General features: G+C 39.9%; 1 pseudogene; it reads left to right on the top strand.

The window, feature by feature from the left end:
* The first annotated feature begins 12595 nt into the window (after positions 1-12595).
* Positions 12596-20629, top strand: LOC148195984 (uncharacterized; annotated as a pseudogene).
* The last annotated feature ends 3933 nt before the right edge of the window (positions 20630-24562 follow it).

Raw genomic sequence — 24562 nt, 5'->3', positions numbered from 1 at the left:
TTCCTGTACTGCCTCGGTTGGAGCCTGAACCGAGGCAGTAGGGTCCATTTTTTATTTTTTTTTTCTTCTTCTTTAGCCACTCGTATCATTTTGGTGCCTCTCTTTGCTCACTCAAGCTTCTTGACAAAAATCATTTTGGTGCCCCATGGTGCAGATTTGTTTTACATTACACAAAATCTTTTGGTTTTGGCATTTGAAAAAAGGTTCACGGAAGTTCCAAACCCCATGGGAGACACACTCAGAGGACCCATCTTCACCTTCCCACTCACACCGTACCACACCATGCATGCCGCAAAAGGAAAATTCATTCCAGGGGCCAACATTGCAAACTGAGAGTGCCATTGATGAAGGGTGAGTGAAAATATGAAACACTGATAGAAGAATCAGACAGACACTTGCTCAAGCTTCTTGACAAAAATCATTTTGGTGCCTCAAGCTTCTCAGATTCAATTCAACAAATCAATTTAACAGTCAAATTCAATTTAACAAAGGAACCAAACAAATCAAAACAAAATCAAATCTGGACAAAAAAGCTTCTGGATCCGCACAAGCTGGACAAAAAGAAATGAAATCTGGATCCGCATCCGCCTCCGCCATCACCGCTACCTCTGTCGCTTCTCCTCCTCCTCCGCCACATCCTCTGCATTCGCCTCCGCGCCCTCCGCATTCGCCCCCGCGCCCTCCGCATCTGCCTCCGCCACAAGGCCCTCATCCTCGTGCCATTCTTCTCCGATATTCTCCTCCAGCCGCCGCATCTCATCGGAGATTGTCCACTCCTCTGTCGCGCGCTGCTCTTCCTCCGCCGCCGCCGACTGCGCAATGCCTCTCCTTCCTCTTCATCGGGTGCTCTTTACGGAAACGGTGGCAGATCTGGGGCTGGCAGTGGCGTGGTGTGGTTTAGTTGTGGGAGGTTCGTGGGGGTAAGGAAGAAGCGGCAATGGAATGGAGGGAGAGAAGAATCCAAGAGCGAGAGGAGGCGAGAGCCTGGGGAGGGAGGCGAGAGCCAGGGGAGGCGAGAGCGAGGGGAGGGGAGGCGAGGCGAGAGCCAGGGGAGGGAGGGAGGGAGGGAGGGAGGGAGGGAGAGCCAGGGGAGGCGAGAGTGCGGAGGGAGATTAGGTTAAGTTGGGGAAAATTTTGGGGAAAAAAAGAGAGGCTTATATGCCTCGGGTCTGAGCAGTAGAGGCTTATGCCTCGGTCCTTCCCACAAACCGGTGTCGTATAGTTCTTTCACCTCGGGTTCCTCTTAACCGCGTCAGAAACTGCGTCAGACACTAATATTTAGGCACCGGTTGTCTTTACAACCGAAGTAATATCTCTTTTTGGCACCAGTCTCGTCTGAACCGAGGCCTATAATGTCTCATTAATTACCAAACTGCCACCGTGTCTGAATAGACAGCGGTTTTGTATAAAAAGAGGTCTATTGTGCGAGTTTAAAAGTATATTTTGTACTAGTGTTTAGTGGTCCAGTGCATAAAATAGGCTTATTCTATTGCTGGTTATTTTTCCTTACTAGTTGCAATGTTGGTACTATATTTATGGAAGAAGTTATTAGGCAATGACGATTTAGAATTAGTAGTGCAATGAAGTTCCTAGTTTAGTATTTAAATTAGGATAATGATACTTTGACAACATTTTTTTTACAACATTTTAACACCATCTATGTGTCAGTCTGTGATTGGTTCAAAATTACTTCACAATCAATAATAATAATCATAAACACCAACATGGACCAATCACAGAATGACACGTAGATGATGTTAAAATGTTGTCAAAAAAATGTTGCCAAGTATCATTATCCTTTAAATTATAAGCCTTATAGAGGCAGTTGACGAGAATAGGTAGATTCTGGAGTCCTGTGATTGGCAAGCCTTGGTCCATGCTTACTCTGGAACATGGTTTGTTTCGGTGAGAACTTGGTTAGCTATTTCGCAAGTAAAAAATCAATGACATAGGCATTAATCCTTCCCGACCAATTGAACCATTGCATTGGGTATAGAGACACTTGAGAACTAGCATCTCAAGCTTCATCAAATAAATAAGTGAAACAAGTCACTGAATGAATACAAAATTCATTTCCAATTCATACAAAATATTGTAATTACTTCATTTTTTAAATCATCTAACTTTTGAAAGTCAATTACTGTTTAACAAATGGAATTGATGAACAAACAAACATGTTATTGAATCTCTAACTGAATTAGGTAAGATATTGTTAATAGCCAACGACAAAAGTTATTGTATCATCATATGAAATTATGAGACTTAAATTTAAATCTTATATAAACATAAGTCTTCACCACTTTAAGAAAATTCTTACAACACTTTCACATTATGTAAACACTAACAAAAACAATTCGTTTTTGGTATACTTATTCACCATTTTGTGAGATTTTGATACATCTTCATCCTTATACTATCTATTAAACACTTTCTTCATTAAAAATACATAAATAAAAAAAATATTCTAAATACTCAATCATGTGTTTAGAGCTACAAAACTTCTCATCAGAAGGAACATAAACAATATGTATATATATTAAACCCGTCAATTTGGGCCCCCTTACGTGGTTTGGCCTTAACCCACGTGGGTTGGAGCTACAAAAGCCCACAGGACTAAAAAACCTCCATAAAAAAAGTGTACATGGCTAAAATATCTACAAAAGTCCTATGGATCAAGGTGAACCCATGGATTTTGTTTAGAAAAAAAATATTCATTTTAAATAAAAAAATGTAATTAATTTTCAATTTGTAAAAGAACCTAATCCAATTATGCAGCATAACTCCTACTCGTTTAGAATAATTGGCAACCTAATAAAGTATAAATTTATTATAAAGTATAATAAAGTATAATATATATATATATATATATATATATATATATGAGTAATTTGGTTAAAAGGAAAGGAAGTGTTGTTGTAATTTAATTAAATTTAAGGTTTAATGTTTCGATAGGTTATTTTTGAGATTTTGGACGAAAAAAAATCTACCAAAACATTAAACCTAAATTTAATGATGCTAATGAAAATTGTGTCCAAATAGAGTTAAGGTATTATAAATATGGATGAAAAATTTTAAAGCCATATTTGAAGTTATTGTTATATCATAAAAATGTTTATTGATATGATTCAATTTTGTATATATGTATTCTGTATTATATTCCTATTTGTATTCAACCAATTATATCAATGCAAAGACACTCCTATTAAAAGAAATTTACTTGTTAAATGAGTATTTCAAGAAAAAAATGACCGAAAGATTAAAAATCATGTCAATTCATTGCCTTTTAAAATAGTTTAACAATTAACTCTCTGAAACTATATTTTAGTTTAAGAAAGTTGGATTCTACCTTCTTCGAATTTATTCTTTTTTTAGAAAAATGTTCAAAAACAATTTTTGAAAAATATTGTTTACTGAAAATATTATTTATTTATTAAATACATATTAGAAAAAGTAACAATAACTCACCTAAGCCCTCTTTAAAAACATATTAATAACAGTGATCAATAAATAACTAAGAAGAGATAATAAATATTGAGAAATTAAAAAAAAAAAAGCGAGACCTTAAAATTCGGTCAAACATTTATTATGTTTCATATATTTCCACTTATATATTTATAATTCAAAAAACTATTATTAATTTTTTTATAATAACAATAATAAAAACGTTGTTTAAATTTATTACTCTAAGATGTCGTTGATCAGAATAAATTTTATTTAAACTTTCGAGTTTGAATTTATTAAAAAATTTTATGATTAGATTATTCATATTAGATATATCAACTAAAATCTACTTGTACATAATTTTCACATTAAAATTGAATTATTGATTTATTTTTAATAAGTTAAAAGTTGATGATTAATATTAAATTAAATATTTTAAAAAATATTTAATTAAATATATAATTAAATATTTTAAAATATTATTAATTAAATATCTAATTAAATATTTTAAAAAATTATTAATTAAATATTTTGAATTAAATAATATTTTTAATGGGTATATTTTTAGGAAAAAGAAATTTCATATTAGAAAGAGTAACAACAACTTAGATCTCTTTAAAAAATAATAACAATGATCAATAAATAATTAAGAAAAAAATCAAATTCATAATTTCCTGAAATTGAACTTTTAACATGAGAAATAGTCTCACATTTTTTTCTTAAATTAAAAAGTATATAAAATCTAATGATATAAAGAATTTGAGTCTTCAATAACTAAATAATGAATTTGTAAAAAGTAATCAGGTTAGAGATAAGTTTATTTAGTGACACTAAATCCACTTTAACCGTGATCCAATCCACTTGAGAAATTGGGAGTTTGAATTTTTTTTTAGCCCACTTGAGGAGCTTTCTAAGATGGGACTTTTAAAAGAATGGATTAAGGTTAACACATGAGTCATGGATCAATTACACCTCTAATATATATATATATATATATATATATATATATATATATATATATATATATATATATATTATATGTATGTATGTATCGTATCCAGTGGAGGTCGAACGATTAAAATTCAACACCGTTCGGTCTATCCATTCAGGTAAAAAATTGGGCCGTAATTGAGCCAACGTTTAAGGTATTGTTGGGCCAACAGTCCAGCAGATGATAAAATAATCAAATAATATCTAATTAAATATATTGATAAAGTAGGTTATAAACAACCAACCGGATTTTCAGGTAATCGGTTTATATTTTATTGGGCTTATATCAGCTCAGGATCCATGAGGTAAATTATAAATACAAAGCCAAGGCCAAAAGCTAGTTACGTTCCACTTATGCATTATTCACTCTACACTACTGTCAAATACTCCATAGTGATAATCATTCACTAAATATTCAACCAAAAGCGGAGACTCTTCAAATCACACGCCTAACATGAGCATCAGAGTATCTTTTGTAGGTACCTACCTTCTTGGAACACGAAACCGCACGGAAACAGATAAGGACACATTGATTACACGAAAAATAATGCAGTATAGTTACTAGGAAGTGACTCCTTGATCGTCTCTCAGGGACCAATATTTATGCGGTTCAGTTTTAGATCTTTTACACAAAAGAGGTAGGGGTTTTTGATTGTTTTGGTTTATGCAGAAAATTAAATTTAAATTAGAATCGAAAATTAAAAGCAGCAAACAGAATTTAAAAATTTAAGAAAATAAAATATAATAGTAAAAACGAAAATTAAAACAGTAGTGCAGAAAACATTGCAAGAAAACGTAAATCACCAGAGCAGTAAAAACAAGCGGAGTGTTTCGGTGTACATTTTTCTGCGTTGCTCCTGGCTGTCTGGGACGCGTGTTCTGCTGTCTGGGATGCTTGCATTTCTTCAATTGTTGTTCTTCATGTTCGTCAAAGGAGGGGGAGGTACCTGCAAAGATACTCCGACGCTCAAGTCAGATATGAGTTATGGAGCTGAAGCTCAGAAGAGAGCAATTGGATACTGCTCTGAAATATTATTCAGGATTTCTAGAGCATAAAGAGAGCGTACCTGGACTTTGGTCCTGTCACTGTATTTATAAGTAAACTAAGAATAACCACCTTACCTAAAAATGTGGTTAGTGGCTTTGACCAATATTTTAACTGTCTAAAATATCTAAGATATTTATGTTATTACATAAATATCCTTACTACATAACACGGAGAAATTAAACTTCGCATTTGGAAACATGAAACTTGATGAAATGAGTTGAGCAGGAACGTGAAATACAGCAAATTGAAGTGAATTGGAAAATGGCAGTGATTTAATTTCAGACAGTAAACATATTAACTGATGAAAAACCCAGATTGGAAAATTAAGATTCAATACATGAACTGTAAAATAAAAACAAACCCAAAACCTCCCCAAGGGGGAAAATGAACACCAGAAGAAGACGTCCTACAATACTCCTACGCTACTGGAATCTGTCTACTCCCCCCCCGAACTCTACTGAAAAACTCCCAACCTCTGGAACCTCCTTTTATTCTTGGTCGTGTGTGCTTGTGGACGAAAACATGGTGCCTTTTCTTTCCATACCTTGCCGTAGTGGATACGTGTGGGACGTGTTGCCCCCACCTTCTCCAACCATGCACACCAACAAAACATGGTACCCCTCCTTTCATTTCTTGTCTGTGAACTATTCTTCACGTGAATTCTTTCTAGCCGTGGGTTCTCTTCTCTTCTTGCTGTAGGTGGCTGGACCGTGATGGAGGTAGCATACCAAAGGTGCTGGAATAAAATGAACGTGTGTCTTCCTCTCTTTGCTGCTGCAGCCGGACGTGTTTGCTGCCAAAACGTCCAGCTCTCGGTGGCTTCTCTTTTCTTTCTCGGTTGCTGGTGGTGATGAAGCTTTGCAGGATGATGATGGACCGAGAGTGAAGATGGTGGGCGTGTGGTGGTTGCACTGCTGGATTGGACCGTGAGACTCCTCTTGGCTGGACATGGTTGCTGGAAATACCACCTTTGCTGGACTAGAAATTCTAAGATAGGAACTAATGTTGGTGGCTGCTGCCTACGTGAACCAGCCCCCTTGTTTTTAATTTGTTTTTAATTTAATCACCATGGACCATCAGCATTACATCATTCTGCAGCCATCCAAGTACCGTGTTCTGTGTTCCCTGGAAGCGTACCTTGAGCTTGGTCACGTGCAGCTTCAATTAAAAGGATGGAATGTGCTTCCAAAGTTGGCTCACCAATTTTTCAGCAAGTGTGGGCCGTGTGCTTTTCCATTCACCAATTAATCACCACTTTTCCAAATTGTTCACGTGACCTTTGTGCTATTAAAATGTAATTTGAATTAGTGTGTTTTCTAAGGTAAGGCTACGTGAAATCATCAATATCTTTTCCCAAGCCAAATTTCCCAATCCTAGGTGGCGGCTCCACTTCCAAAAGACAAAAGAGATTCCCCCATTATTTGTGTTTGCAGCCGTGAAGTGTCCACCTTCTTTCCATATTTTCTTCAACCAAAACTAACAAGGGGCCCTCCTTCTCCTTCATGTGCTTTACTTTTCCTCCAAGAACCGTAAACTTCCTAGCTTGTGGTCCCTTCCATCTTTCTTTAATTAATAAATGAAATGTGAATTGACTTCCATTACGTGCTCCTCTTTCAACAACGTGGCCCCCTCTTCTCTTTTGTCATGCTTTTCAATTGAAGAATAATATTCTCCTCTTTTAATGGCAGCCCCACTTTTGTCCATATGTTGATGCTACGTTTTGGATTTCTACCGTGCAGTTCTTTATCAATTCTAATTGATTTCTCATTTTTTATGAAAGAATTGAATTGTTATGGTGCCAAACTCACTTCTCGGCTGCTCTAAGGTTGTGACACACAATCATGCAGCTTCAGTTGTTCCTGGACTTTGTAGTGATGAACGAAACCTCCTAAAGCTTATGAACCAAACAATTTTTTTTATATATTTTTTTTTTCTTTTCAACACACAAATCAATGCACCGTTTCTTCCAATTAAATAATAGTGTATAAATGAATCTTCTTCCAAATGTCCCAAATTGTATTTCCAAAATTTTCCTGCAATTACTAATGCAAATAATTAGCTCAGATACTTCAAATTAATTGAAATAAGAATTTCTGATCAAATTAAGCACAATTAACAAAAATGGGAAAATACTGGACATTTAAGCACAATTCCCCGATTAATTCTAGTACAATAAACTAAGTGAAGTGAGCAAAATATTGATTCATCACACATCCTCAACATCAACGTCAACGAGATTCTACGACTTTACAGATAATTATTTTGATATAGATTCATTTGGCATCAAGTGTTCAACCATGTCATAGGAATTTGGTCATTCGGCCTCACAAGTATTTGGTCGTTCGGCCTCACAAGAATTCGGCCATTCGGCCTCATTGGTATTCAACCGTTCGGCTTCACAATGCAGGTGTCAAGACCATACAAACCACTCGTCCAAGAGGACGGCAAGAACCGAGAGGTAAATCCCTCTTGTCCATTAGGAAATTCTTCAGCGATTCCTAGGTTGAAGACCGAGAAGTAAGCCATCACTGACATCAACAAAACCCAGGGAACACCCTCCAAAAGCCCCTGGTCTTAAACCGAGCGGTGTTGCACGTTCCCAAGGACTGACACTCTCGTCCTCTAGGAAGTTCCAAAACGAACTCCTACGTTGAAAAACCGAGCGATGTTCCACGTCCCCAACGACTCACACTCTCGTCCTCTAGGAAGTTCCAAAATGAACTCCTACGCTGAAAAATCGAGCGCTGTTGCACGTCTCCAAGGACTGACACTCTCGTCCTTTAGGAAGATCCAAAACGAACTCCTACGCTGAATGATAATGGTTTAAAATACAATTATCTGTGATGTAATTTTGATACTAAAAGAAACCTTTTTCACTTAGAAACTTGCTTGGACTCATGTTTTTTCATTAAGTTGTGTGAATAAGAGAGTTGAGGTTGAATTTGATAATTTTATGACTAATTCCCTTTGTTTTGATAGAGAATGAGTTAATACAGGAAGTAGAGATGAAGTTCTAAGGATATAGAGCTCATAAAGGCTTAGAAAAGCACCAGAAGAGGGAACTACACAAGCTTGGGCGAGCTGCAGGAGGCTTGGGCGTGGAAAAATCACCGTCGGTCGTCCGAGCGCCCTCCTAGGCCGTCCGGGCGACGAACCTCAAAGCTTGGGCAAAACTGAAGGCTCAAGCCCTATGGAAGTCGATGTCCACCGCCCGAGCGCCCTCAATGGGGCACCCGAGCGTCGCGCGTTGCTGATCCGACCCAGTTTTTGCCCCATTTTGACTCTTTTGGACCGGGACCTGTTTTTACTCTTTTCCAACTTTATTTAAAGGACCTAGGCACTCTAGGTTTTGTATCTCTGGCTGGAGCAACATAACAACACACTCTTCTACTCTAAAGGCGGATTTGGAGGTAGGAGCTTCCTCTTCTACTCTTAGGGTTTTACTATCTCATGCTTTTCCATTGTTCATATAATTTCTCCATGTGTATGGGGAACTAAACTCTATTTGTTGTTGGAGAATGATGTAACCTTGTGAACTCTCATGTATTTGAATTTATTCTTTGTTTATAAGCTTTATTCATTATTTGTTAGGGAATTCATTTGTTTCTAATGCTTGCTTTATTTAACTCATTTAGTGCATGATTTATGAATTGCATGAGTGTCGGGAGGTTCCTTACAATTTAGGTTCTTGTTGAATTCTCCCAAGAGTAATATTTCTCAGGGATGAGGGTATGAGTACTTGGTTGTCTTAAGCTCTTGATCTTCAGACTTAATTCTCTAGGAACGCTAGGAAATGCACGAACTAGGAATTAAGGCAAGCTTATTGCGCCAAGGGATTGGGTTCTAAGTACTTTAGTGAGTGACGTTAACATTAATGCATAAAGAAGAATTCTTATGTACATGAGAGGGAACTTGGTAAAATCTAACCCCAACAACATATTCATCTCATATTAAACAACATTCGTTTATCTTTGTGTTACTCTACTATTGATTAGTTTGCATTCATATTTAATTTTCTGTCTTTGCATTTTAAACCAATGATCTCGTTTATTTTAAGTCTTAATGAATTAAGTCATCACACGACTGTTTAGTGTCGAGAGTCCTCTGGGATACGATACTTGGTCTTACAATTTTATATTACTTGTGCGATTTGGTATACTTGCAATTCCAATAACATTGAAAAACCGAGCGGTGTTGCACGTCCCCAAGGACTAACACTCTCGTCCTCTAGGAAGTTCCAAAATGAACTCCTACGTTGAAAAACCGAGTGGTGTTGCACGTCCCCAAGGACTGACACTCTTGTCCTCTAGGAAGTTTTAAAACGAACTGCTACACTGAAAAACCGAGCGGTGTTGCACGTTCCCAAGGACTGACACTCTTGTCCTCTGGGAAGTTCCAAAATGAACTCCTATGCTGAAAAACCGAGCGGTTTTGCACGTCCCCAAGGACTTACACTCTCGTCCTCTAGGAAGTTCCAAAACGAACTCGTACGCTGAAAAACCGAGCGTTGTTGCACGTCCCCAAGGACTGACACTCTCGTCCTCTAGGAAGTTCCAAAATGAACTCCTACGTTGAAAAACCGAGCGGTGTTGCACGTCCCCAAGGACTGACACTCTTGTCCTCTAGGAAGTTCCAAAATAAACTCCTACACTGAAAAACCGAGCGGTTTTGCACGTCCCCAAGGACTTACACTCTCGTCCTCTAGGAAGTTCCAAAACGAACTCGTACGCTGAAAAACCAAGCATTGTTGCACATCCCCAAGGACTGACACTCTCATCCTCTAGGAAGTTCCAAAACGAACTACTATGCTGAAAAACTGAGCGGTGTTGCATGTCCCCAAGGACTGACTGATGAGTCGTTATTTCTTGAATTATATTTAGTTTATTGCACTTAAATAAACCAGGGAATTGTGTTTAATTGTTTGTTATTTCCCCGTTTTCCGAATTCTGCTTAATTTGGTCGGAAATTTGTAATTGTGCTAATTTGGGTTTTCTGAGCTGATTAAGTCCGTTTTTGAAGTGCAGGAAAATTTCGGAAATACATTTTGGGACATCAGGAAGAATGCCAAATAAATTCCAGACTCTCCACCCAGACATTTTAGAATTAATTAAATTTTAATTCAGTAGTTTAGAATTTCTGTATCAACTTTTACATTTTGGGACAATTTTTGGTAAAGTAGACTAGACCCAAAATGTGAAGGAAAATGACTTGGCACCTTAGGGTTTTTGTGTGGACCCCACCCTTGTTAAAAGGTGACCCACGACATTAGAATAGTGCAGCCGCCACTCTGCTAAAGGACGTGTGACCTCTTTATTTCACTCTCGGTCTCGGTTTGCTTTGGGGGCTCTCGGTTTTACATTTTTTAGCATTGGTGTGCATACATTTTATTGAACTACTGTTACATTGAGTTTAATTTTTCAATGGGAGAGGATGCGTATATTTCATGATCCTTGATGTTTTTTTTTTCTGGTGGATGTTGTTACGGAGAGGAGAAAAATGAGAGCTCAACGTTAATTTTTTTGGTGGATGCACTTTTATTCTGCCTCTGTTCATTTTCGGTACAACATTCCAGTAGGTTGCACGCTGCCTCATTTCTCCGTTTAAAGCTCTCGATCACAGCATCCTTGGAGAGAAGGAGCTGATTCAATTTCGGAAGAAGCTTGCACAGGCTGTGGTGTTGAGTTGGAAGAATGAAGCGGTGTTGAATGGCTGCTGAACGAAGAAATGGACGTGGAGAAGAAGGGAGCAGCCTGCCGCCACTTGCAGGGGTGTTAACGTTGGTCTCATCCTAATCAACAAGCTAGTTCCTTTCTTTGCTGGAGAAGCGGTGCACGCTAACACGTCCTGCGGAGGAGATTTAGTTTTATCTTTTGGCTTGCTTTTAAAGAAAGAAAGGAGGAGCGGTGATCGAAAATGGTGTGCATGGTGATTTGATTTGGTGGAGGAAATGGTGAAGGAGCTGGAATGCAGGGAGCGTACAGAAGAAGAGAGATTGTTTTATTGATTTAAGATTGAAGGAGTAGAGTAGGTGAAATAGTGGTGTGCGCTATCACGGTCTGGAGAAGGGAGCAACATACTTTTCAATTTGAAAATCCCGAGATGGAGATTGAGAGGTGAAATGGAGTGAACGTAAGTGGAGTCTCTTTCTTTTCTTTGCCTGCACCGAGGAAGTATACATACAAATTGGAATGACTAGTTGATTTAATGTGCATTACTTTATAGTATTTTAATGGACTTCATTTCAATTTAATTTTGCTGGAAGGACAAGGCCCAGAACCCGTGAACAAGCCATCAACTTTTGCTTTAGAATAGAATATTCATTATGGAATGTGTTGGAGTTAAAGTGGTTGAATGTAGAAAGTGAATAGGCAGGTTATGTGTTGGGTATGCATAGTTACGTGTTTGAGGCTTGAAATGCCACGGCTGGAAGCAATTTTCGTTTGAGAAAAAGCTGTGACGACTTGGGGAGCTGCTGCATAGTGAGTTGGAGAAAGAAAGGAGAAGCATTGATTTATTGAATGAAGGATTGGTGTTACCTTCTGGAAGCAACACATAGCATGCGTAGGAAACTACCCATATTTCTTTGGATTAGAAACCTAAAAGAAGGAGGGGAAGCTTACGACATTTAGGAATTTTTAGAAATAATTTCACTTTCAAAAAATTCTATTTCCGTAACTATGCATTTTTTGCAATTTACTGTTCCGCATTTTATTCTCACTGTGATTTCGATTTTACTGTTTAATTGGTTTGTCAATTTACTACTTTGAACATTTACGTTTTTCCGCAACCAAAAACATTTCAAAACTCCCTCCCACTATGTGTTGATCTGAGACTGAACCCAAATTGGTCCTTGTGAGACGACCTAGGAGTCACTTCCTAGTTTATACTGCATTCTTTTATGCACAACTTTTGTGAGAGGTGTGACCCTCTCATCAAAATGGCGCCGTTGCTGGGGACCAACGGTTCAGTTTTAGGTCTTTTGTGTTGATAATGTGTTGTTTGTGTGTTGTGTTTTGTCTTGTATGTTTGGGTGTGTGTGATTTGTTTGTTTAGGTTGTTTTGCTAGTTCAAAATTTTTGTGATATCGTTTCATGATTTTAGGGTGTTTTGACTTAGTGCATGACTAGGGGAAATCCTGGGCCTATACCACCCTTTGATCCTGAGATTGATAGAACTTTTCATAGGTTAGCTAGGCATTCTAGAAATTTATCTTTAGAGTCTGTTTTTGAGTCTGTTCCATTGGATACTGTGCATCCCATTGCTGAGTACTTTGTGCATACTGCATCTGTTGCATCTGCACGTGATTCTGATTCTGATTCTGTTGTTTTTCACACTGAGAACAATATGGCACAACCTCCACCTCGCGAGAGGACTTTTAGGGAGATGGCTGCACCTGATTTCGATATCGAAAGCTTGTGCATCCAATATCCTGATGAGGACGTTCCATTTGTTCTCAAGACTGGATTGATCCATTTGTTGCCCAAGTTTCATGGTCTTGCAGGTGAGAGTCCTCATAAGCATTTGAAGGAATTCCACATTGCCTGTTCTAGTATGAAACCACATGATGTTCCTGAAGAGCACATCTTCTTGAAGGCATTCCCTCATTCATTGGAAAATGTTGCTAAGGATTGGTTGTATGGTTTGGCGCCTAGATCCGTCACTAGCTGGGATGATCTGAAGAGGCTGTTCTTAGATAAATTTTTTCCAGCAGCCCGGACCATAGCTATCAGAAAAGATATAACTGGGATTAGGCAGCTTAGTGGAGAGAACTTATATGAGTATTGGGAGAGATTCAAGACACTTTGTGCTAGTTGTCCCCACCATCAGATACCTGAGCATCTCCTTGTCCAGTATTTCTATGAGGGTTTGAACAACATGGACCGTGGTATGATTGATGCTGCCAGTGGTGGAGCTATTGGAGACACCACACCTGCTGAGGCCAGGCAATTGATTGAGAAGATGGCCTCCAACTCCCAGCAATTTAGCACTAGGAATGATGCCATTGTGGTGAGGGGCGTACATGATGTTGTTGCCCAGTCTTTATCAGCTGTTGAAAGCAAGTTGGAACGAAAGATTGACTCTCTTACGAAGATGGTGACACAGTTGACTACCAACCAGAGATCTGCAGCTCCATCTGCATCTGTTGCACGACTATGTGCTATTTGTCCTTCCAGTGACCACTATACAGATGCTTGTCCTTCTTTGCAGCACTCTGCTGCCTCTGATGCGCCTCGAGCTTATGCTACGAACATCTACAACAACAGGCAACAACAACAACAAAATCATGACTTATCCAACAACAGGTACAACCCAGGGTGGAGGAATCACCCCAATCTGAGATGGAACAATGCTCCACAGCATCAACAGCAGGCACCACCTTTCTAGAATGTTGGAGCACCTAACAGATATGTGCCTCCACCTATGCAACAACACTAGAGGCAACAACAACAGCAACAGCAAGAGGCACCTGCCCAACCAGCTGCCCACCCTTCCACTTCGTCTGAACCTTCATTGGAAGAGTTAGTGAGACAGATGACTATGCAAAACCTGTAGTTTCAGAAAGATAACATGCAATTTCAGCAGGAGACTAGAGCTTCCATACAGAGTCTCACTAACCAGATGGGTCAGATGGCTACTCAGATAAACCAAGCGCAGTCTCAGAATTCGGATAAGTTACCATCCCAGACTGTGCAGAACCCAAGGAATGTGAGTGTCATAACCCTTAGATCAGGGAAGCAGATTTTTGTGCCTTTAGAGCCCGCTTCTACACCTACACCCATGCCTGCTATTTGTCCTAGAAAGAACAACCATGACGGTCCGAGCAAGGCATTTGAGGTGGGTGAATCTTCTTCTCCAGCCGGTGGTTCTTCTTCAAGTGGATCTTCTCCCTCTTCCACCACCACCGCTGCCTCACCTTCTCCATTGGTTGACCGACCTATCCCTCTACCATTCCCTTCACGGGCACTTCCTAGCAAAAAGATGGAAGATGTGGATAAGGAAATTCTGGAGACCTTCAGGAAGGTAGAGGTGAACATACCTCTACTTGATGCCATCAAGCAGATACCGAAGTATGCCAAATTCTTGAAGGAGTTGTGCACACACAAGAGGAGGATGAAGGGAAATGAGAGGATTAGCATGGGAAGGAGTGTATCTGCGCTTATTGGTAAGTCGGTCCCGCACATCCCTGAAAAGTGCAAGGACCCAAGTATATTTTGCATTCCTTGTGTGATTGGAAACAATAAATTTGAAAATGCCATGCTTGATTTGGGTGCTTCTGTTAATGTCATGCCTTTGTCTATATATGCATCTTTGTCTCTTGGTCCTTTGCAAACCGCGAGTGTGGTCATTCAGTTGGCCAATAGGAGTGTTACCCACCCAGCAGGTGTCATAGAGGATGTCTTGGTTAGGGTTGGTGAATTGATTTTTCCTGCTGACTTTTATGTTTTGGAAATGGAGGAGGGATTCTCTCATGGATCTGCTCCCATTATCTTAGGCAGGCCATTCTTGAAAACTGCCCGAACTAAGATTGATGTGTATGCTGGAACTTTGTCTATGGAATTTGCTGATATTGTTGTTCATTTTAATATCCTTGATGCAATGAAATTTCCAGCTGAGGACCATTCTCTGTTTAAGATCGATGCATTGGATGACATTATTGATAAATATGTTGTTGATGATTTTGATTCTTTGCATAAGAAAGAGCATTCTTTTCTATCTTCTCTACATACATGCATTGAATCTGAATTTGAGAATGATGTTGATTTTGAAGAGAATTTTGATATCCATGATGTTGATAATGTAATTGTCATGGATATGGATTTGGAGCTTGATGAGATAGGTGTTCCGCCTTTACCTGTGAATTCTTTGGAGTCAGAATGCACTAACCACTTTGTAGGAAGTACAAATGAATCTGACTTGCAGGCACCTACTCTTGAGTTGAAACAGCTCCCAGATAACCTCAAGTACGTGTACTTGGAGGATGATGAGAAGAAATCGGTGATCATTTCCACCTCCCTTGATTCTGTTCAAGAGGAGAAGTTGCTTGGTGTGCTGAGGAAGCACAAGAAGGCCATTGGTTGGAGTTTGGCTGACATACCTGGTATTAGCCCATCCACATGCATGCATAGAATTCTTTTGGAAGATGGGGCAAGGCCAGTGAGACAGCCACAAAGAAGGCAAAACCCCGTGATCATGGACGTCATCAAGAAGGAGGTGACCAAGCTTTTGCAAGCTGGGATCATCTACCCTATTTCACACAGTCAGTGGGTTAGCCCCATCCATGTTGTGCCCAAGAAAACTTGCCTCACTGTGGTGAAGAATGAGAGGGATGAGCTTATCCCAGCTAGAGTGCAGAACAGTTGGAGAGTCTGCATTGACTATAGGAGGCTCAACCAAGCAACCAGGAAAGATCATTTCCCCCTGCCATTCATTGATCAGATGCTGGAGCGCTTGCCAGGTAAATCTCATTATTGTTTTCTTGATGGTTTTTCTGGTTACTTTCAAATAAATATTGCGCCTGAGGATCAAGAAAAAACCACATTCACCTGCCCCTTTGGCACTTTTGCCTATAGGAGGATGCCCTTTGGTCTATGCAACGCCCCTGGTACCTTTCAGCGGTGCATGCTTAGCATTTTTAGCGACTTTCTTGAGAATTGCATAGAGGTGTTTCTGGATGATTTTACTGTGTATGGATCCTCCTTTGATGCATGTTTAGACAGTCTGGAAAAAGTTTTGAAATGATGCATAGAAACAAACCTTGTTCTCAATTTTGAGAAATGTCACTTCATGGTTGGACAAGGTTTGGTTCTAGGGCATATCATTTCTGAAAAGGGAATAGAGGTAGACCCTGCTAAGATATCTGTGATTTCGCAGTTGCCTTACCCCTCTTGCGTGCGAGAGGTGCGATCTTTTCTTGGACATGCAGGTTTCTACAGGCGCTTCATCAAAGATTTCAGCAAGAAGGCGCTTCCCTTGTCCAGACTGCTGCAGAAAGATATTGACTTTTCTTTTGATGACAGATGCAAGCAGGCGTTTGACTGCCTGAAGGAAGCTTTGACCACCGCCCCTATCATTCAGGCACCGGATTGGACAGCCCCATTTGAGCTCATGTGTGATGCGTCTAATTATGCATTAGGGGCTGTCTTGACACAGAAAATTGACAAGCTGCCGAGAGTGATCTACTATGCTTCACGCACTTTGGATGTCGCCCAGGCAAATTATACCACCACTGAAAAAGAGTTGTTGGCAATTGTTTTTGCCCTTGACAAGTTTAGGTCATATTTGCTTGGATCACCTGTTATTGTGTATACTGACCATGCAGCTCTAAAGTTTCTGTTGAAAAAGGCGGACTCAAAGCCTAGATTGATCAGGTGGATGCTATTGCTCCAGGAGTTTGACTTGCAAATTGAAGACCGGAGTGGAGCACGAAATTTGGTTGCAGACCACCTAAGCCGGATTGAAAAAGCTGGGAATGAAGCTGATGTGTTGCCCATACAGGATACCTTTCCTGACGAGAGTTTGTTGATGATTTCTTACTCTCACCCCACTCCTTGGTTTGCACACATTGTAAATTATTTGGTTGCTTCTGTTTTTCCTCCCTTAGCATCACGTGCTCAGATTGCTAAAATTAAGAGTGATGCTAAGTATTATGTTTGGGATGACCCATATCTGTGGAAGTTGTGCAGTGACAAGGTTACTAAGAGATGCATTCCGGACCATGAGATTGACTCGGTCCTGCAGTTCTGTCATGCCTCCTCACCTGGTGGTCATCTGGGGATACAGAGAAAAGCTCGCAGAGTGCTTGACTGTGGTTTCTATTGACCTTCCATCTTCAAAGATGCGGAGAAGATTTGCAGCACTTGTGAACCTTGTCAGAGAGCAGGAGGATCAATTTCACAGAGACAAGAGATGCCTCAACAACCTATGTTGTTCTGTGAGGTGTTTGATGTATGGGGTATAGATTTCATGGGTCCTTTTCCTGTTTCTTTTGGTTTCTGTTATATTCTCCTTGCTGTGGATTATGTTTCAAAATGGGTGGAAGCTAGAGCCACCAGGACTAATGATGCTCGGGTTGTTGTAGATTTTGTTAGATCTCACCTCTTTTGCAGGTTTGGAGTACCTAGAGCAATTGTTAGTGATCAAGGAACCCATTTTTGCAACAGATCCATGCAAGCTTTGCTCAAGAAATATGGGGTGACGCACAGAGTTTCTACACCATACCACCCCCAAACAAATGGGCAGGCTGAGATCTCCAACAGGGAGATTAAGAAGATTTTGGAGAAGATTGTCCAGCCCAACAGGAAAGATTGGAGCAATAGATTGGACGATGCTCTTTGGGCTCACAGGACAGCTTACAAAGCACCGATAGGGATGTCTCCCTACCGGGTTGTCTTCGAAAAAGCATGTCACCTACCGGTCGAGATTGAGCATCGGGCATATTGGGCTGTGAAGATTTGCAACTTCTCCATGAACCAAGCTGGAGAGGAAAGAAAGTTGCAACTGAATGAATTGGATGAGATCCGATTGGAGGCATATGAGAACTCGAAGTTCTACAAGGAAAGGACAAAGAAGTTCCATGATAGTTCTATTGTTAGAAAGGACTTCGAAGTTGGCCAACAGGTTTTGTTGTATAACTCTAGACTCGGCCTCATGGGTGGTAAGTTGAGATCAAAATGGACTGGACCTTTTGTTGTGACTAATGTTTACCCTTATGGTGCAGTAGAGATCCAAGGTCCATCTACAGCTAAAAGCTTCAAGGTGAACGGGCATAGACTGAAGCCTTTCCTCAGCAACCCTTCTTTAGTGGATGTAGTGGTGGAGGAAACGTCTTTGGTCCACCCCACCTATCCTCCCATCTGACTCAGGGAGTTTCTTTTCTCCTTCCCTCCTCACTTTTATTGCACTTTGTCGATACCTGATGATTGTTCTGATTGTTTGATCTACTGATTGTGACACACTGAGGACATTGTGTCGTTTAAGTGTGGTCTATTAGGGGAGGTTGTTTCTTTGTTCATGTTTCAGTTTTTATGTAGTTTGTTGTGTCTTGTGTACAGTTTTGCATGCTTTTCGTAAATTCTGGATTGTGGTTAGGTTGTCAGTTTTCCTTCACTTCATTGATACTCTGAGATGTGGATTCCTTGCTTTTCTTTGCTTGGAAGATGATCATGATGTTTGAGAGTTGAATTGATTGTGACACAAATGCCCTGTGTGAGAACTTGAGCCACTTTATGTTCTTTCTTGTGTGTGATATGTCTCTTGATTGCTTGCACATATGCCTTGGCTTGACTCTTGTTGATAATTCTTGAGTGATATGCATGTTTGGAAGTGATAAAGGCAATTTTGTTCTTGAGCCTCTCTAGCCAAATACGCTTACCTTGTTTTAATTCTTTGATAACCCATTTTGAGCCTATACTTTCCACCATTTCTTTGTTTTGAAGCTCATACACTAGCCCTCAGTGAAAAACAATGATTACCTTAACCGTAGGGAATTTTGGAGCTTTGGAAGTGTTTTGGGAACAAGTGTGGTCTCTTGGGGGTTTCTGATGAGTTGGCTAGTTGGTTCCTCTTCTTGTTTTGTTTTGGTAAATATATGTGTATCTTGTCTTTTACAGTTTTGTTTTGAAAGAGAGAAAAGAAAAGAGACAGGATGAAGAAAAAAAAAAGAAGAGCAGAAAAATAGAAAAAAAATAGTGAATAATTGTGAATAATGGAGTCAAGAAGAGGATGGAAGTAGAGGTTGTGGGTGTGTTTGAATGTGTTTACACTTGTTCCCCATTGCTCCTCTGTTCCTTATAGTTTGTAGCTTCTTATCCAGATATATCCTCCCTTGTCCTTGGCCCCATTACAACCATGAAAAGACCTTTTGATTTGAACATGCATATGTGCTTGAGTGTTGATATTAGAGGCTTGCCAAGTCTATTTGTGATTGCTTTCTTGAGTGCATTGAGTGACATTGATTTACCTTAAACACTTGAGAGAAACACTGATTGTGTGCATCTGTGAGGCTCTGTTGCTTTTGATTCATCTCTTGAACTGATTGACTGCTTTCCTTGTACTGAATTGTTTGGATGATTCTTTGAGTATTTGTTTTCATTGACTCTGTGTGGGATTCTGCCTATACCTTTTACCATCCAGATTTTGTGAGAATTGTGCAACTGTGTTTCTGTTTTGGAGTCTCTGTTGTCTGTCTGTCGAGTCTGTGTCGGCTCCCTGATGTTTGAGTAGTTCCCTGGTTTTCGTTTTGGTTTTGCCCAGGAGTGCAAAAGACTAAGTGTGGTCTATTTTGATGAGTCGTTATCTCTTGAATTACATTTAGTTTATTGCACTTAAATAAACCAGGGAATTGTGTTTAATTGTTTGTTATTTCCCCGTTTTTCGAATTCTGCTTAATTTGGTCGGAAATTTGTAATTGTGCTAATTTGGGTTTTCTGAGCTGATTAAGTGTGTTTTTGAAGTGCAGGAAAATTTCGGAAATACATTTTGGGACATCAGGAAGAATGCCAAATAAATTCCAGACTCTCCACACAGACATTTTAGAATTAATTAAATTGTAATTCAGTAGTTTAGAATTTCTGTATCAACTTTTACATTTTGGGACAATTTTTGGTAAAGTAGACTAGACCCAAAATGTGAAGGAAAATGACTTGGCACCTTAGGGTTTTTGTGTGGACCCCACCCTTGTTAAAAGGTGACCCACGGCATTAGAATAGAGCAGCCGCCACTCTGCTAAAGGACGTGTGACCTCTTTGTTTCACTCTCGATCTCGGTTTGCTTTGGGGGCTCTCGGTTTTACATTTTTTAGCATTGGTGTGCATACATTTTATTGAACTACTGTTACATTGAGTTTAATTTTTCAATGGGAGAGGATGCGTATATTTCATGATCCTTGATGTTTTTTTTTTCTGGTGGATGTTGTTACGGAGAGGAGAAAAATGAGAGCTCAACGTTAATTTTTTTGGTGGATGCACTTTTATTCTGCCTCTGTTCATTTTCGGTACAACATTCCAGTAGGTTGCACACTGCCTCATTTCTCCGTTTAAAGCTCTCGGTCACAGCATCCTTGGAGAGAAGGAGCTGATTCCATTTCGGAAGAAGCTTGCACAGGCTGTGGTGTTGAGTTGGAAGAATGAAGCGGTGTTGAATGGTTGCTGAACGAAGAAATGGACGTGGAGAAGAAGGGAGCAGCCTGCCGCCACTTGCAGGAGTGTTAACGCTGGTCTCATCCTAATCAGCAAGCTAGTTCCTTTCTTTGCTGGAGAAGCGGTGCACGCTAACACGTCCTGCGGAGGAGATTTAGTTTTATCTTTTGGCTTGCTTTTAAAGAAAGAAAGGAGGAGCGGTGATCGAAAATGGTGTGCATGGTGATTTGATTTGGTGGAGGAAATGGTGAAGGAGCTGGAATGCAGGGAGCGTACGGAAGAACAGAGATTGTTTTATTGATTTAAGATTGAAGGAGTAGAGTAGGTGAAATAGTGGTGTACGCTATCACGGTCTCGAGAAGAGAGCAACATACTTTTCAATTTGAAAATCCCGAGATGGAGATTGAGAGGTGAAATGGAGTGAACGTAAGTGGAGTCTCTTTCTTTTCTTTGCCTGCACCGAGGAAGTATACATACAAATTGGAATGACTAGTTGATTTAATGTGCATTACTTTATAGTATTTTAATGGACTTCATTTCAATTTAATTTTGCTGGAAGGACAAGGCCCAAAACCCGTGAACAAGCCATCAACTTTTGCTTTAGAATAGAATATTCATTATGGAATGTGTTGGAGTTAAAGTGGTTGAATGTAGAAAGTGAATAGGCAGGTTATGTGTTGGGTATGCATAGTTACGTGTTTGAGGCTTGAAGTGCCACGGCTGGAAGCAATTTCCGTTTGAGAAAAAGTTGTGACGACTTGGGGAGCTGCTGCATAGTGAGTTGGAGAAAGAAATGAGAAGCATTGATTTATTGAATGAAGGATTGGTGTTACCTTCTGGAAGCAACACATAGCATGCGTAGGAAACTACCCATATTTCTTTGGATTAGAAACCTAAAAGAAGGAAGGGAAGCTTATGGCATTTAGGAATTTTTAGAAATAATTTCACTTTCAAAAAATTCTATTTCCGTAACTGTGCATTTTTTGCAATTTACTGTTCCGCATTTTATTCTCACTGTGATTTCGGTTTTACTGTTTAATTGGTTTGTCAATTTACTACTTTGAACATTTACGTTTTTCCGCAACCAAAAACATTTCAAAACTCCCCCCCACTATGTGTTGATCTGAGACTGAACCCAAATTGGTCCTTGTGAGACGACCTAGGAGTCACTTCCTAGTTTATACTGCATTCTTTTATGCACAACTTTTGTGAGAGGTGTGACCCTCTCATCACTGACACTCTCGTCCTCTAGGAAAATCCCTCTCGTTGAAGACAAAGACGGAGAGGTAAATCCCTCTCGGCCGAAAGCTAAATACCTCTCACCAACAATCTGAAGCTGAAAGCAGGGAGGTAAAATCATTCTCAAAGACGAATGGTAAAGCCTGTTTCCTTGGAATTCAGCCTCTCATTCATTTGGCCATTCGCCTACCGTGCATTCGATTCGCCCGTTCAACCTCACATGCATTCGGTCATTCGCCTCCCATGCATTCGATTCGACCGTTCGGCCTCACATGCATTCGGCCATTCGACCTCCCATACATTCGATTCGGCCTCACAGATATTCGGCCTACACTTCTCGGCTTTCCATGGCCTCAGGTACTAAGTTCATTTGACATCCACTACTTAAACGTCCGGCCCAAAGAAGCAACGATGTAAAGCACATGGAAAGCAAGCTCCTCACTACAAGAAAAACAGCCTCCCTCAAACTCATAAGTCCTATAGTAACCACGGCTAAAGCCGAACGCTTGACTCAGAATTGGGGGGCGTAATGTATCGTACCCAGTGGAGGCCAAACGGTTAAAATTCAACACTGTTCGGTTCATCCACTCAGGTCAAAAATTGGGCCGCAATTGGGCCAACGCTTAAGCTATTGTTGGGCCAACAGTCCAGCAGATGATAAAATAATCAAAGAATATCTAATTAAAGATATTGATAAAGCAGGTTATAAACAACCAATCGGATTTTCAGGTAATCTGTTTATATTTAATTGGGCTTATATCAGCTCAGGATCCATGAGGTAAATTATAAATACAAAGCGAGGGCCGAAAGCCAGGTACGTTCCACTTACGCATTATTCACTCTACGCTACTCTCAAATACTCAATAGTGATAATCATTCACTAAATATTCAACCAAAAGTCGAGGCTCTTCAAATCACACGCCTAACTTGAGCGTCAGAGTATCTTTTGCAGGTACCTCCCTCCCTAGAGTACGAAGGCAACCGATCGGCCAAGACTGAAGTGACCGAACAACCTAGACAGAAGTCAACCGAACAGCTCCGACAAAAGAAAGGCAAGCAGCTCAGACGATTCCAGCATTCAGAAGGAAGGAAGACACGTCATCAAAGATTCGTCTCTCGGTCCCGTAAAATCCTACCGAAACAATATATATATATATATATATATATATATATATATATATATATATATATATATATATATATAGATATATATATATATATATTTGTATTTTGAAGTTGTGAAAGAAATAATTAATGGAGGTAGAATGTGAAAGTATTAGTTGGAAGAAATGTAGTTTATAGTTGTTTTAATTGTAGTTAATGTTGTTTTACATCAAATGGTAGAGTAGATTTGTATTTATAGACCTATAAATTATTCTAGAACATGCTATGCTACCCAGAACTTATATGGAATATTCTGGATTTATATACTTGTGTAGAATGTTGTTGATTTTTTCTTCTTATCTTAAATTTTTCTACAATATTATAGAATTTTTATTACATTTTAATACTTTTATCTTAGATTTTTTATATTCTTTCTAGAATTTACATTATACTTTAATATATATATATATATATATATAGATATATAATATAATTAATTAATTCTAAACCACTTTACGGATATAACTACTGGCACCACCAGTACATTTAAAGGAAATGGCACCGGTTAAATTCGCTAATAGGCACCGGTTTTTGAACCGAGGCATATTCAGACGAGGTAAAAAGTGATCAACTTTATGCCTCGGTTCTGGAACGAGACAAAAAACGGTACGATTCGGCCTCGGTTCTGATAACCGAGATTGTTCTTCTCCTTCTACTGCCTCGGTTGGAGGCTAAACCGAGGCAGTAGGGTCTTTTTTTTTTATTTTTTTTTGGTTATGCATTATCAGTAGGGTTTTTGAAGAAGGAGAGAACTCAGATTAAGCAAAACCCTCACCCCTTTTTGTAGATCTGAACACATTAGCTTGCTTTGAAAATGATGGCAAATTAACAGAAGAATTTAATTTTGGTGCCTCAAGCAAATTAACACAGAAAAGTTAACACAGGCAACATCACATCTGACCCTAATTTTACCCCAATCTCAGATTCAAAGAAGCAAGTAATACCCCAATCTCAGATTCAAAGAAGCAAGTAAAACCCCAATCTCAGATTCAAAGAAGCAAGTAAAACAAAATCTCAGATTCGAAAAACCCTAATCTGACCCTAATTTTACCCCAATCTGACCCTAATCTCAGATTCGCACCACCACCATCAACATCAGAAAAACCCTAATCTGACCACCACCTCCACCACTATCACCGCCGCCACCATTGACGCACCACCACCGCTTGCTCTTCCCTCCAGAGGCGACGCACTCGCAGGAGATTTTGGAGACCGAGAGAGCGACGGAGCGAGCCAGCGAGAGAGTGCCGGAGCGAGACCGAGGGGAGAGAGCGAGGGAGGCGCGAGAGCGAGAGGGAGGCGAGGTGAGGGGAGGGAGGCGCGAGAGCGAGAGGGAGGCGCGAGAGCGAGGGAGGCGAGGTGAGGGGAGGGAGGCGCGAGAGCGAGAGGGAGGTGAGGTGAGGGGAGGGAGGCGCGAGAGCGAGAGGGAGGCGAGGTGAGGGGAGGGAGGCGCGAGAGCAAGAGGGAGGCGAGGTGAGAGGAGGGAGGCGCGAGAGCGAGAGTGAGGGTAGGTTTTCGCGAATATTTGGGGAAATAAGAGGGT

Source organism: Vigna umbellata, chromosome 7 (genome assembly GCF_029865625.1).
Source record: "Vigna umbellata cultivar VRB3 chromosome 7, Vumbellata_1.0, whole genome shotgun sequence".
Lineage (NCBI taxonomy): Eukaryota > Viridiplantae > Streptophyta > Magnoliopsida > Fabales > Fabaceae > Vigna > Vigna umbellata.
Note: the sequence above shows the minus strand (reverse complement) of the source record. Positions and strands in the feature narration are given on the sequence as shown.